This window comes from Parus major, chromosome 2 (genome assembly GCF_001522545.3).
Source record: "Parus major isolate Abel chromosome 2, Parus_major1.1, whole genome shotgun sequence".
NCBI lineage: Eukaryota > Metazoa > Chordata > Aves > Passeriformes > Paridae > Parus > Parus major.
The window spans coordinates 75,101,844-75,115,786 of record NC_031769.1 but is presented as its reverse complement, the minus strand read 5'-3'; the positions used below and the strand labels follow the sequence as shown (position 1 = coordinate 75,115,786).

The 13,943-nt window shown below is 37.0% G+C and overlaps 1 protein-coding gene across 6 annotated transcripts in view; it reads right to left on the bottom strand.

Moving 5' to 3' along the window:
- Positions 1–13,943, bottom strand: part of CDH18 (cadherin 18) — a 1,344,136-nt gene that overhangs the window by 772,022 nt on the left and 558,171 nt on the right. The gene's annotated exons all lie outside the window — the stretch shown is intronic.

The following is a 13,943-nucleotide window of genomic DNA, read 5'->3' as shown; positions in this document are numbered from 1 at the left end:
AATAAACGCTTCTTTGCCTCACAAAGCAGCTGTGTGTGTGCCCTATTATCTGAAGCACCCTCAATATATGTCCATCAGCAACACTTGAAAGTTTTGTATTTTTTGTTCTCTGACTGTACAACCTCATAACAGAATAAAAAGTCGTCTTAAATAATTTAGCAAAACTTCAAGCAAACAAATAAGAAAAAAGAGAAGGCTTATAAAATTCCATTACTCTAATTCTCTGGATCAAGTATTACTAATACTGAAGTTTAGTGAACAAGCAAAGCTTCTGGACTTCATATGAGAAGGCTTTTCAAGATTAAAAAAAATTATTTTTCAAAAGACTCAACCTTTTGGGCTTTCCTGGTTGTGCACTGTGTGTTCTCCTTGCAAGGTACACATGCTGTATATTAGAAATAATGCTTTCTCATGAAGAGTAAACAGTTTTATAAAGATTAATTAAATTAATCTAATTGTAAATCACACTAGTTTCAATTAATTAAATGCCCCAAAGTAAACATAAATTAATCACCTTGTTTAATTGGGATATCCACAACTCTTTCATGGTTCTATCATTTTGAAACATTATAAGCAATTGATATTTTTGAATAGGACTAAAGAGTTTCCTGACCACTGGAGTTGAAGTGGAATGGGCTCATAATAAAGTATCTATTAAAACATGATTGGAAAAAGCTCTATAGTTCATACATTGGGTCAGTTAATCTCTATAGATTTTTTTAATGCTGCTGCTGGAAGGCTGGTGTTGGAGAGTGAGAAAGAAAGAATGCAACCTTCTTTTCTGTACTTCATGGATCCTTAACCCTTATTTAAAGACGACTTTGGATTTTAGACCACATAACTGCTCTTGTAATTATATCAAACAGTTAAAAAAAAAGCTAGTTAATGATGTTCAACATAAGTAATCATGTTAAATAGTGAAATTTAATTTCTTAAAAACTTAAATCCTCATATCTTTTGGAATGCATTGTACTGTAGGATGTCTGAGTAAATTAAATTCTCCCCTGCACACTAAAACATCAATTTCCTTATGGTAATTATCTGCTAGATTGGATCTGTCAGTCGCAGGGAAGCATGCCTGACATTATACCCTTTTTACAAAAAATGATTACAAAAAATTAAGACGAATGAGTAAAATTAAGGCTGCGGCTGGTAAGCCTATATAAAGCTCTCATAGATCACTTTACATAAGCTACCATTGTACTGGATACTAAGCTTTTAATGACTAGTTGCATAATTAGGTGAAGGCCATTAAAGAACAGCAGGGTAACTGATCACAGAGATAAGAGCTAAAAATGATTTTAAACCAACTAGAAGCAATTTATTATACACAAAAACACAGGTCTAAATGAAATGTCTGGATAGATGAGGAACTTTTGAAAATTGACAGGATTTCCTTCCTAGGAAAGTTTCACAAATATGATGGGAACATGTCTTTGTCATATTAGCTAATTTTTCTCTGCTATTCTGTACTGCAGAATTGGGGTAGGGAGTTGGTTTTTTATTTTTAAAGGCAGATGGACTGTAGCAATGCATTTCATTAGCCCACTTGGAAGGTAAATTAGAGTGAGGAGTAGCTGATATAAAGGAAATTCATAGCACTCTGACAGCAAGTGTTATATGGAGGCAGGTTAGTTGTTGCAAGTCAGCTGAAACCTGTCTGTGCTAAAAAAACTCATTCATGCTAGAGAGCTGCCTCTAAGAAAGGTTTAGGGTTGTAAAGTACCATATTGCTCTTAGAGCAGTGCAAAAATCAGTATGTAAGTAAATTCTCTTATAATGAGCAGTCACTTGGGGCCGAGACAGAAAGAGCCCAAGTACCTTGAAGGCAGCTGAAGGTCAAATTTTGAGGTAACCTACTCTCATATGGAAAGCCACATCACTAATTTAAACAAAAGGAATGTGGGGAGGGTGCCTAAAGAGAGGCAGGAATGGCAGGTGAGGGTGAAAACCTGAAGCTGGGCTGTATGAAGTACTTGGTGCGTAGGCACTTTAAACCAGACAGTGGGAGATACACACATACATATCTGTACATAAACATACACACAACCACATATATGCATTAGCAGATTTACTGTATCTGTATAAAACCCTATTATTTATACTAGGAGTATAGCCTTTAACACCAAAAAAAAAAAAAATCTACAAAAGAAAGATGTATTTCTAATCAAAAGAATCTAGACACTGCTTTCCTTTCCTTCCTCCATCCTTCTCACATCTCCTTTATGTGGTATGGAAGTTTATTAGTCTCCTGGCTTAAAGTATTCAAGTAGACTGGATAAACCATAAGATGCCTGGAGGTAGGGGGCGTGTCCAGAAGAGGGGCACAGAGATGGCTCTGGGGCCGGATCGCATCATCTAAGGACTTGGGAATTGGGTTACTTTACCCTGAAGGAAAGGAGTCAGATGGAAGGGTGTAGTAGGTTACAGAATAGACAACACCAGGTGTTTCTGTGAGGTTCAATGAATGCTAAGTCACAAGAGACAATGATCAAAAGTGAGAACGAAGGCACTACAAGAAAAATAAGCTCAAAAGGAGAGTTGGGAAGCATTGGAATGTGTTGCCAAGAGAGGTTTTGGAGTCTCCATTCTTGGAGAATTTTCATAATCCAGCTGGGCAAGGCCCTGAGCAAAATGCTTTGTCTTCATCATTGGTCTCATTGTGAATTTGGAGCTTATACAGATGACCTCCTGATCTCCCCTCCAAACTAAATTTTTTAAGATGCCATGATTGTTTTCTGAGGCTTATGGCCATGTTATTCCCATCACAGTTTTTAGTTCTATCCATATTTCTTCTTCCCAAGGACATATCCTAATTCTCAGGGGACAGGGATTGGGGAAACAGTTTTTTATTGCTGCTCATTTCTGGAACTTCATCTGACTTATGTATGTACATTATCAGGTAACTATGCAAGCTCTGAAGAAAATTTCTGCCCTTTTGGCTAAATGAGCTAAGTAAACACCACTGGCGACTGTTCCTGGCTGTACAGCAGGACTAGCTATACTATTAGATTTTTAGTCTGGTGTTCGGTATCTTTTAGCTCCATGATGAACAGCATTCTTCTTCATATGCCCAAAAATGTCTCAGACATAAATTTCAAAATATGCAGAAGCTATCAATTCTTTTTATCTGTGGCACCCTAGTTTTGGAGTCTTGCCAACAGTATGGATATTGGCTATTCCTTGACCCAAGTGCCATCAAATGGCTCTTGATGTATTTTAATTCACCAGTATGGTCAAAGCCTCAGTGTTTAGGCAACTTTCAGGCCAAACGGGCAGCCTCAGGATGTACTGGTAGTTGTACAGCTTGAGGTATATTGTGGGGAGGAGAATTAACCTCAGTTTTTTATTTGAATAATTAAATTAAATTTGATTTTCGGTTTAGGCATATATTACCTTCCATGCCCTGAACTTTTAGCCATTGGAAAGCTGCAGCCCGATTTACATAGCACTGAAGTCATTGGATACTGTCATGAAAACTTTTCATTTTAATCACTTGCTTTTGTGTTGTGGCTTGCCTTCTACAAAATCTTCAATAATTTCAATAATTTCTTCTTTATTCTTTAATTATTTTAAATGTAAATTAGTTTGATCTACAGACTGATGTCTGTGTCATTTTTTGAGAAATGTACTACTAGCATAGTTACTCTTTCAAACTGATAGTGGCTAATACAATTATATGCGCTTTTTCACTGATATCTGATCTGTTAATTAACTGGAAAACATTTTGATTGGGGTGACTGCTTACCCAAATTATTTAATTTTTCCATACAAGGCTGTCAGAAAAAAAAAATGTAAATGAACCTAGGAAGTTCTATGAGATTTCACAGTAATAGCGGTTCAGGTTAGGGCTAGAATTAGACAGAGAAATAGCAAAAGCAACTTGATGCCTGCAGGAAAAGAAATTAGCTAGCATTTTAATTTCACTTTAAAAAAATAGTAGGAGAACTTAGGTTTTGTCTATCCTTTTTTCTCCATGATTTTCTTACTTTTTTACAAAGCAGAGCTCTCTTATCCAATACTAAAGTGTGTATGTTAGCAGATGAAAATTAAGAGAAGTGAGAGCATGATGTGAGTAATTGGAAATTACGTCTGTACCTGGTTAACTGGACAGGACTTCTTTCTGATCTTGGGTAGGCTTTTTTATCCTGAATTGACTGGCTGTCACTGGTGAATTGAACATGACAGAAAGCTGTAACACGTTTTTTTCAGCTGAGAGCTTTATCTTTACTTCATGCAGAATACTCTGGACATTCTTTCTTCAGAAATATAAAGGCCCTGTAAGAAATAGTTCATTTTTTGAGAAAATCTAACTTTCTAAACTATCTAATTATCTATCTATTTTTTTTAACTTGAAAGAAGTGGACTCACTGAATACTCAAGGGTTCTTGTTGAGGGAAATTCATGGATTTAACAAATGCACTCTTACGTTATTGAATAACTGCAATATTTGAATGTTAGATTTCATACTAGCAACAAAACAGTTAACTAGATTAGGTGATGTAGAGTGAGTGTTCTATGGGGCTTTTAGAGGTCATAAATATCAGTAAGAAGGCTTACAACACAGGATTCAGAAACATGTATGCTGTATGTTCTGAAACTGAGACCGAGCAATGAGCTGAGAAACATTCATCATTTATTCCAATTCTGAGAATGCTGGATTTCATGGCAAAATTCTAAGATAATGAGCGTACATATAATTTGCATATACAGATTTCATACATGATGACAAGGATCCATACAATGCCTTTTATCTAAAGATGGAACCTGATTATTGTCTTTTTAATGGCTGCAAATTGTCTATATATATAGAACAGATACTGCTAGAGGCTTGCAGTATAAGCAGAAAAGGCACCTCTTATGCCACTCCAGTGTGACCAGCTGCTGAATTAGTGATGCTCCAAAGCTGCCCTTGCAACCAAACAAAACTACCAGTCAGTGAAATGTACACGTCTAAAGGCTTTTGACTTTTAGGGCCTATATGTAATAAACTTACTTGATATGCTCATTTCTAGACCAAGTAATGAGCACAGAGCAGCTGCAATGGTTTTGCCTGGTTACATAAGCAATTACACTTAGAGTTGCTTCCTATTTCTCTGAGAAGCCCCCAGTGAAAGTCACATTTTGTAAATTAGGGATGGTTTGGGCACTTACTTCCCTTCTCAGCCTTTACAGACTAGTTTCTGTCTGCTCTCAGTGCTGGTGTTTTTCAGAGAAGATATGAGGCACAGTCTTGACTTATCACCATTAAATGTCACACATGGGTATTTGCACGAGAAGGGGTGTCCTCAATCCTAACTGCAAAGACAGAAATTACATATTCTAAGTGCAAATGGACATGCAGGAGGTGATAAGCAGGCATCCTGCCTCAGCACTCAGGTCAGTGTTTTGGGAGCAATCTCTGTTGGGATGGCTTGATACATACTTCGCTGGGCTGCTTTGTACTCCTGTACACTGGAGAAAACATAGAGTCCTGTTCTAAGGTGAAAGTCAGTCCTCTTGAATCCCACATTGTTGGGGTGGCAGAAAAGACAGCAAGGGCTAAGAGATGCTGAGACACAAAACAAGGAGATTTTAGCCGCCGATGAAGGGGAATACCCCAATTAAGCATTTTTTTCTCCTCTGCTTTGCCAGATTTCATCAAGTAAATTGTACATATTCTCTCACTTTCTGAAAGCAACACAAATTCACTACTTGTTCACAGTGTTTTTATGGTTTTAATTGCACTTTATCAAATAAGAGAAGTTTCCATCCACAGTAAAACAAACAAAAGTTTCCAGTTATTAAATGCTTTTGGTTTCTGACTTCTTTATAAGTACCTTATTTTCTCCAGTCATTTTCAAGATTTCAGGCTAGGATCACCACTTCTTCTTATATAATTTTCCTACTATGAAGTTGTTTATGTGCATTGTTTACCCAACAGACATTTCTCTTTCACTTGGTATATTTATTACTAAATAATTCTGTGAGAAGATACAGGCCACTGATTTTTTGCAATTTGCATCTCCATACTCTAAGCTATGTTGAAAGCAAAGCTTTTTGGTCCTCTTGCTTTGGAAGTACATTAATATTTCTATGACCTTTACTACATGGCAGATGAGAAGCATTAGGAATAAAATAACAAACAAACCAAAGGAAACCAATTTTTAAAAATATGTATTTCTGAAACGAGCAAGAGGAAAAAGAATTTAGTCTAAAAAAATATGAACTTCAGCTAGAGTTATGATAATTACTCTATTGTACCTATTTTCCCATATCAAGATCTTTATGATCAATCCACTCAGCACTATGCATAAATATATTTGAAAAGGTTTAGCAGCTATGCATACAAAAATATATAGATACTATTTAGATATATTTAGAAATAAATAGAATAGTTTAAGACATCATCCCATCAAAGTGATCATATTAAAAGCATGGTCACTATACTAACAACTACTTTACACAAAATTACTTCAAATCATTTGACTTCCAAAGCCTGCTGGTACTAAAGAGAAATTCTGTGAAACAAGATGCAAATGTAGTGACTTGAGCATGGTGTAAATCCTCTGCTTTAGAAGACCATACTTTCAGAAGGCTTTAGATGACTGTAGGAGGAAAAGCAGCTAAATTCTGCCCAGGAAACCATTTCTCTCACAGCAACATTGTTTTTCAGTGTTTTTACTACACACCGGAAGCCAACTCTGTTCCTGTTCATATAGCTGTCGATTTTTGGATCTGTTCTCAAAGGAACAGTTGCAAAAAAAATTTCTAGTGATTTGAAATTTGACTGCTTTATGATCCCTGTGTACAATTTAATACCACCTATGATTCAGCAAGGCATATAACAGATGGAAAGCAAAAGTTGCCCCATGAACTGAAGTATTTGTTCACTGGTTTCTTGTTCATTTGAGGGAAAATAGATCATTTAATAAAACTCTTTTTCATAAATTTTCTAACATATACTTTCTATCTTATGCTAAAGCATCAAGTGAAAGGATATTCAGGCTGGGGGAAGACATGTGGGTTAATTCTCTTTAGGGTAGTGTGGAAGAGTTGTAAAATTATAAAATAGCAATAACCAGATCATCATACCATGAATCTCTTGAGTCTAGAAGGGATCAGATTAAATGAAGTGGGTACTGGTTACAGGGTGGACATGATGGCAAGAATCCCGTTCTGTCTTTGTTATCAAGACTAATGCTATTGCATCCAACAGAATTGGGCTAGAGCTTAAATTGAGTGTGTCACACTTATGTTTTAATTACTACTTTTCTTTGTTCTTCTACATGAAAATTTTCCCTCCTTGAGATTTCAGGGAATACTATCTTTTAATTTTAGGGAATTTTTTTTTTTTTTTAATCATAAGAACTTATTGGGAAAGAAATGTTTGAAAACATGATTATTGTTGTTTTAGTTTGTTTATTTTAGGTGAAATTGTGGAGGCTCAGGGGCCTGTTGTCAGGGTGCCTCAGCCCTGGAGGGGGCAGCACGGGAGAGGGGAAATGCCCCTCTAGGTTAGGGTGGGGAAAACCTTGTTTCCATGGCCTTTTGCAGTGACATGTTAGTGTCTTTTGGGTTCTGGTGTTCTGATGGTTTGTGGGGATTGATGTCACCCTTGTTAAGCCCCATCTGCCATTTATGTAGCCTTCCCTTCTTCCCAGAATGTTCTTCCTTCCCTTAACCCCCATTGGCTCTGTTTTGCTGCATTACTCCACCCCTGTTATCCCCTTTGTTCTCTCAGCCTTTAGCCACACCCCCACACCACTTTCCTTTGTCCCTATTGGACCTCAAACCTCAGATCCAACCTTTTGCCCCTCATTTAAGCCTGTGCCCTTAACCCAATCCTTTGCTCTCGTCCCTGAACCTATTTGAGGCTGTGTTCAATAAACCAGTTGTCAGATTGCCAAATGAGAACCCATCCCTTTGTCTTAAATCATCAGCATTTTCTACAGTGTGCTCCAGGCTCAGAGACACAGGTCATTCTGGGATCTGATTGTGGCACATGCCATAAATGAAACAAGGGATTTCTTTATAGTTTGGATACAAGCATTTCTCTTGCACTTGGTCATTAAGACCTAGAGATTTATATTCTTTATTGAAATGTTTAGAGAAAGTGAAAGTAAGTAAAAACCAACTTTAAAAATACTTTTCCTCCTCACTGTTTAGTTTTGGGATTTTTTTCTTAATTAATATCCTCAGCTTGATCCATCAGTATGAAGAAATGTAAAACATCCTTACATTTTTTTACAATTTGGATTTCTCTAGAGGATTTCCAAGACACAATTTCTCCTCATTAGAGCCAGAGGCTCTTAATCAGTCCATAAAGTCAGAGGAAACTATGCTGAGTTATCCAACCAAGAACCCACCCATTTTAAATATATCGTTCATATTCGTAGATTATAGTGCATTAATTATGCCATGTATAAAATGTTTTTATACATAAAGCAACCAAACTGAACTTACACGTGCAATGGCATCTGTCTTTGCAGCCAATGTTCTCAACCCAGTGTTGGCTTAAAACGTAATCTGTAATCAGCTAGTTTGAATGAAATTTAAGTTTCAGTTCAAGATATAGCAGTGAGACTGCACTGCATTGCACAAAGACAGTTCCTACATTTGTACCTAATGTCACATTACTCTTTGCACTACACAACTGGGGCTCTGAAAGATTTAACTGGAATCCTTCCCAAGCATAGAACAACACAGCCTTTGTAACCAGTTACAAATCCACAAATATTTTTACATGGTACATAATAATTTGACAGGCTATAATAAGCCAAATTTGCAAAAATGGCTATGTTTTCATCTAAAATATTCACTGGTTTGTGTACATGTGTAGCTCAAAATGGAGAAGAACAAAAAGCAAAATCAGGTTGCAACCTTCCTCCGCCTCAAAATATGCTTTAATTTTGCACATGTACATGCTAGGTATAACTTTAATATATACAGAAAAAGTGATTAGATGAAAGCATCACTTTTAAAAATCTGTGTCTGGTGATTTGTGCATGAAGAAAATACAGAAAACTAGAATTGTAGAAGTTTCTGTGTAAGTCAGATGTTTCAAGAACTGGTATCTTTCTGGTTCACTTCAGGATAAACAACTTTATACAGTCTTACTGGGGGAAATGGTATACCCTAGTGTCTTGCTTAGCTGTCATCTCACATTCCCTAAGGGCTCGTGTATCATCTGTGACTGAGATTTGCACAGCAATGTCAGGGATTTGGATGCTTAGTTCCCATTATTGTTGCTGAGGATCTAATCCCTTTGTTAAAGGATGTTAGTTGTTTCTATGGATTTTGTGTCGTTTGGTTCTATGGTTTATTCTCCCTATTTTTCAGTATTTCCAGTGTCTTCAGTCTACTCTTGAAAGGGTCTTTCACCATTGGTGCACTTTGTAGTCCTTCACCAAAAGCCCTTGAGTGGCTGTGAAAAAGCTACTTCTTACAAATGTTTTGACACATGTATGAACCTTAAAATCTGGAGAAGCCTGTATTGGAGAAAAGCAAGCATTAGAGGTAACAGAGAAGGAATATAGATTATTCAGATAACACCACAGACCTCAGAACAACATTCTGAGGAATCTACGAGGCTGTCTGAATTAGAATAACTCTTGTCTCTATTTTGGCCCCTGGAGCACAATAGAACTTCCTGACTGACAAATTTACATTTGATCTTCTCTTTTTCTGGCATGCTCCTTCCTCATGATGTCTACACCAACATCAGAAAATAAACAGTACCAAGACAAATGCTTAAGAAGTCCTCCATCTTCCAAGTTTAGATTTTCCCTATTCAGATTAAGCATAAAAGAATTTAAGCATGGGTGTAAGGAACACATTTTTAATTAGCCACCAAACCAGGGAACATAACTTGGCTCCTTTTATTCACTACACACACAAAGCCAGTACAGGTAAAGGTTAAAATCTCATTCTGTGACATTGAACCATCTTTGCAAGGCACAATCAGAACAGCTTGAGGTCTGCTGCCTTGTAACGATTTCATAGTTAATAATACATTCACATGTGTGTGTCCATAGTCCACATTTGTGTGTGTATGTGTTTGTGTGAGAGTGTACACAAAATATATATGTCAATGTATGGAACAGCTACGGCATCATTTTCAACCTTACTTAAGAAGGCACTCTAGTACAGACAACAAGTTTCAAGACTTTGAATGTTGTCTCTTCTTGTTCTTAATATGGTTTTAACTGTCAATGTTAGTAAGTCATAAATATGAGAATAATGCAATAAGAACTATCACAAATACCCACTTCTGTATTTTTTTATTTTTGTTCTATATTTAAAGTGTCTGCAGATCTTCATATATTTCCTTCCTCCTCACTGTCAGACACTGAGGATCACAGTTATCCAGGTAAAAAAGACTGGCATTCTCCGCATTGTAATAGTTTTTTATTCTGCTTTGAAAAAAATCTGAGGACCAACTGGAGTTAAGAAAAAAGTCCTAGGTACTTCTACTGAGTCAACTTCCATGTTTTGCTGTGTATCTGCAGTCACACAGAGACAAGGAAAAAAAGGACTTTTAAAATGTGCTCTCATATTCCTAAACATTCTCTCTTTTACCCTCTCACTGCTTTCTTCACAAACACCTATGCCCATTGGCCTCAGAGAATATTAATAATTTGCAATATTCCATAGTATTAGAATCAGCCTCTTTAAGATCAATGGTAGTAAGTCTTCCTAAAGAACTTCTCCAGCCTTTCTTGAACATATACACACACACACATGCACAGACACACACACTCACACATACTGCTGTTTCACAACTAATCTGCACAGTACATGTGCAGACCTGCAATGACCATGACAAATGCTTTCAAGCCTTGTGCTGCCTAAAGGTCATGCTGGAGATTTAGTTTTCAAGCCTTCTAAAATATTTTGTTGGCACTGTCACCTCTGCTTTAGATGCCCAGTTCTCTTGGATGACACAGGACTGACCACAGGCATTGATGTTCACTCACTCTCCACATAAAAAACATTTTTTTGACTTAGAAATAACTTTTGAAATCTTCAAAGCAACTTGCTGAAAGTTGCTTCTCAATTCTTTCAATAATCAAGAAAGTTGCTTCTCTCAATAATCAAACAAAATCTAGAACTTCTTTAGATTAACTATGTTTACCAACGGGTTCAATGCAACCTGAGATACAGTTGGATTTATATTTTCCAGGGAGCAATGGACACAAGACAAAACAACACATAAGAATTCCTTCCTATGCAAAGGCTAAACAAATCTGCCAGAATTTAATTGCACCAGGGGACTTTAAAACACAGTTTTCTGTTTTCACCTTGGAATTACCTGGAAATAAAAATAGATTAAGAACACATCAATAAAGCTTGACATATAGAATCACTATTCATATTCAAAGATGAGAAAATCATATTTCTACTGTTTTGTATCTTATACAATCCTGTTGACTTCAGAACGCTTGACACTGGTGTACAGGATTTTACTGTACATCCTGTGGGAGCACCGTGCAATAGAAATACAGTGCAGAAATGGTTGCATGCTGCCTGGTCTGTCTGATATTGCTGATACTTTTGACAGGAATAATTATTCGACCTGGTTAGCAGTACACAAGAGACTCCATTTGATACCTATAGTTGTCTTCAGGACACTGGCCATATGTTATAGACAGCAGTTGTGAAACATCCACCATATGCAATCGCTTGCTACTTAGAAATTATTACAATCATTGCTTAAGAATGAGCAAAGAGACAAAGAAAGGGGCCACCATATAAAAAATGGTAAGGATGAGATCACGTCCTACATCAAAAGCAAGTGGAGGCAAAGTGTCTGACCCCAAATTATGGGAATAATCTCTCTTCTCTTCACCTCTCCACTATAGTCTAGTTTTACCTGTGACCCCTGAAATCAGCAGGAATTTTATAATTTATTTTATAAAGTGAAGGAATCAAATATTAAGCATGTCTTTTATGGGCATCAGTAACTACTGTTGAGGGGAGATTCTCAGCATCCATCATAATTTTATATAGCAGTTCCATGAAGGACTAGAATGTCCTATCTTAGTGAACACTAACTTACTCCACAAGTAGGACCATAGACCTATTACAGTTTTGCAATCAGGAATACTGTTGCCTCAGGGAAATGTATCTATAGCTCAGGCAAAGGGTGGAAAAACCTGCTCTGCAATCTCTGGATATGATTATGCTAGCCAGTTTATTCCTACACAACCTTCAGGAGATCCTGTCCTGGTTCTGGAAAGTATCCAGGAGCACAGAATGAGAACTCTGTTCTTGCTATACACTAAAAACAAAGAAAATTCCTCCACTGTGAACTACACCCACAGTAATAAAAAGAAGTAACTGAAGTGTTTTCTTCAGATCACAGTGGTGCTTGTCAGTTTTGCTCTTGAATTCTGGTATCTGAATGAAGTCTCTCAATGATCTTTGCTAAGATGTATTTGCTTTTTTTATTTGTCTGTGACATTTACAAACAATTTAGAGGTGCATGAGGCTGCTTTGAGTCTAGCTTTATCAGATTATGGAGACTCAGGATTTTGTTGCATCTTTCCATTCCCTGTCAACAGCAGCCCATACCTACAGGTGACTACCTATTTTCCAAGTGTAATCACAAGAGGAAAGCAGTGTGACTGGATGGAGGGCAGCAGAAAAGTAAGTCAGGGCATCCATGAAAATGGGGTAACTCTTGAAAACTCTTTAAAACTCATGCAGCTCCATCAATCTCCTTCAGCCTTTTCTGAATACTTTTCAGTGAGTGATGAAAAAAAGTGTGGTGTGTTGTGAACAGAATCCTAAGGCAAATTAAAAGTTTAATTAGAAGATAAATTTCTCAGGAAAACATGGAAACTTGGAAAAGTGTCACCATATCCTTGATAACTAGAGATAACAGGAAAGCAGAATCTAAAGCACAAAATCATAAAGAGAGAGGAGAAACAAATAGTTACAAGCTATTAGGGAGAAAGGCTAAGTTAGTTCTTTGACATCATCAGAAGCTCTTCATGCTAACAAAAGGAAAAGGATTTTTCAGCTATTTTGAAGTATCCAGATCTTTTGAAATCAATAAGTTAGACATCTAAGTACTTATATTGTCCCACAGTTTTAATCAGCCTTGTATGGAAGAGCAAGAGAGAATAAAGATTTCTAATTCACCTCATGAGGCAGCCATGATATTGATGGGGAGCTGTTACATGCCAGCCATGGGTGGGGAGACAGAAATCCACTACTCAAGATCCAGATGCTCATCAGACAAAACAGTCTTGTTCATTGTTTAGAGCTCAGTTAACTACCCAATTCAAACCTACCAGGCTTAGATAGCTCATTGGCTGGGATTTCTCTGCCCAGATCATTGGGCAGTGATGTGCTCTCTACTAAGTTTGAATGGGGATGGCTGAGGGTCCCATGTAACTTGGCCAGGGACTTGTTCTGGCATGAACTAGGCTAGCCAAATTGAATTTGTGTTACGGTCAGATTTACGTTGTCCAGTCCAGGCCAGCTGTACTATGACAATACTGTGACAGGGAGCTATAATGATTTCACAGTCACAGAGTTCCAGGCTACATCAATGTGGTGGCATGGCATGACTTTGCTTCTCACTGCCTTTTAAGTGAACCCACTCATTTTTAACAACCATTTTTTCATAGCAAATACCTGTTTCATAAGTCTGCCAAACCCAATTGAGAAACTCAACACACTTTTCTTTTGGGAATTGATAACTGGCATTCATGGGCATCTTTGAAAAAAACAATGACATTTGTTTTAAAAAAAAGTCACCTTTCCAACACATAGCATACAATATGCCATAAAAATTCTAAAACCTCAAAAGGACTTCAGATTAGCATGACAATAATGTGGTGGGATCCAACCCCAGCTGTTCTGTATTTTTTAAGCCAACAGAATGTTATGTGTAACATTTAATTGTTCCTTAACTAAATAATTTTTTTTCTGAACAAGCTGAGAAATATACC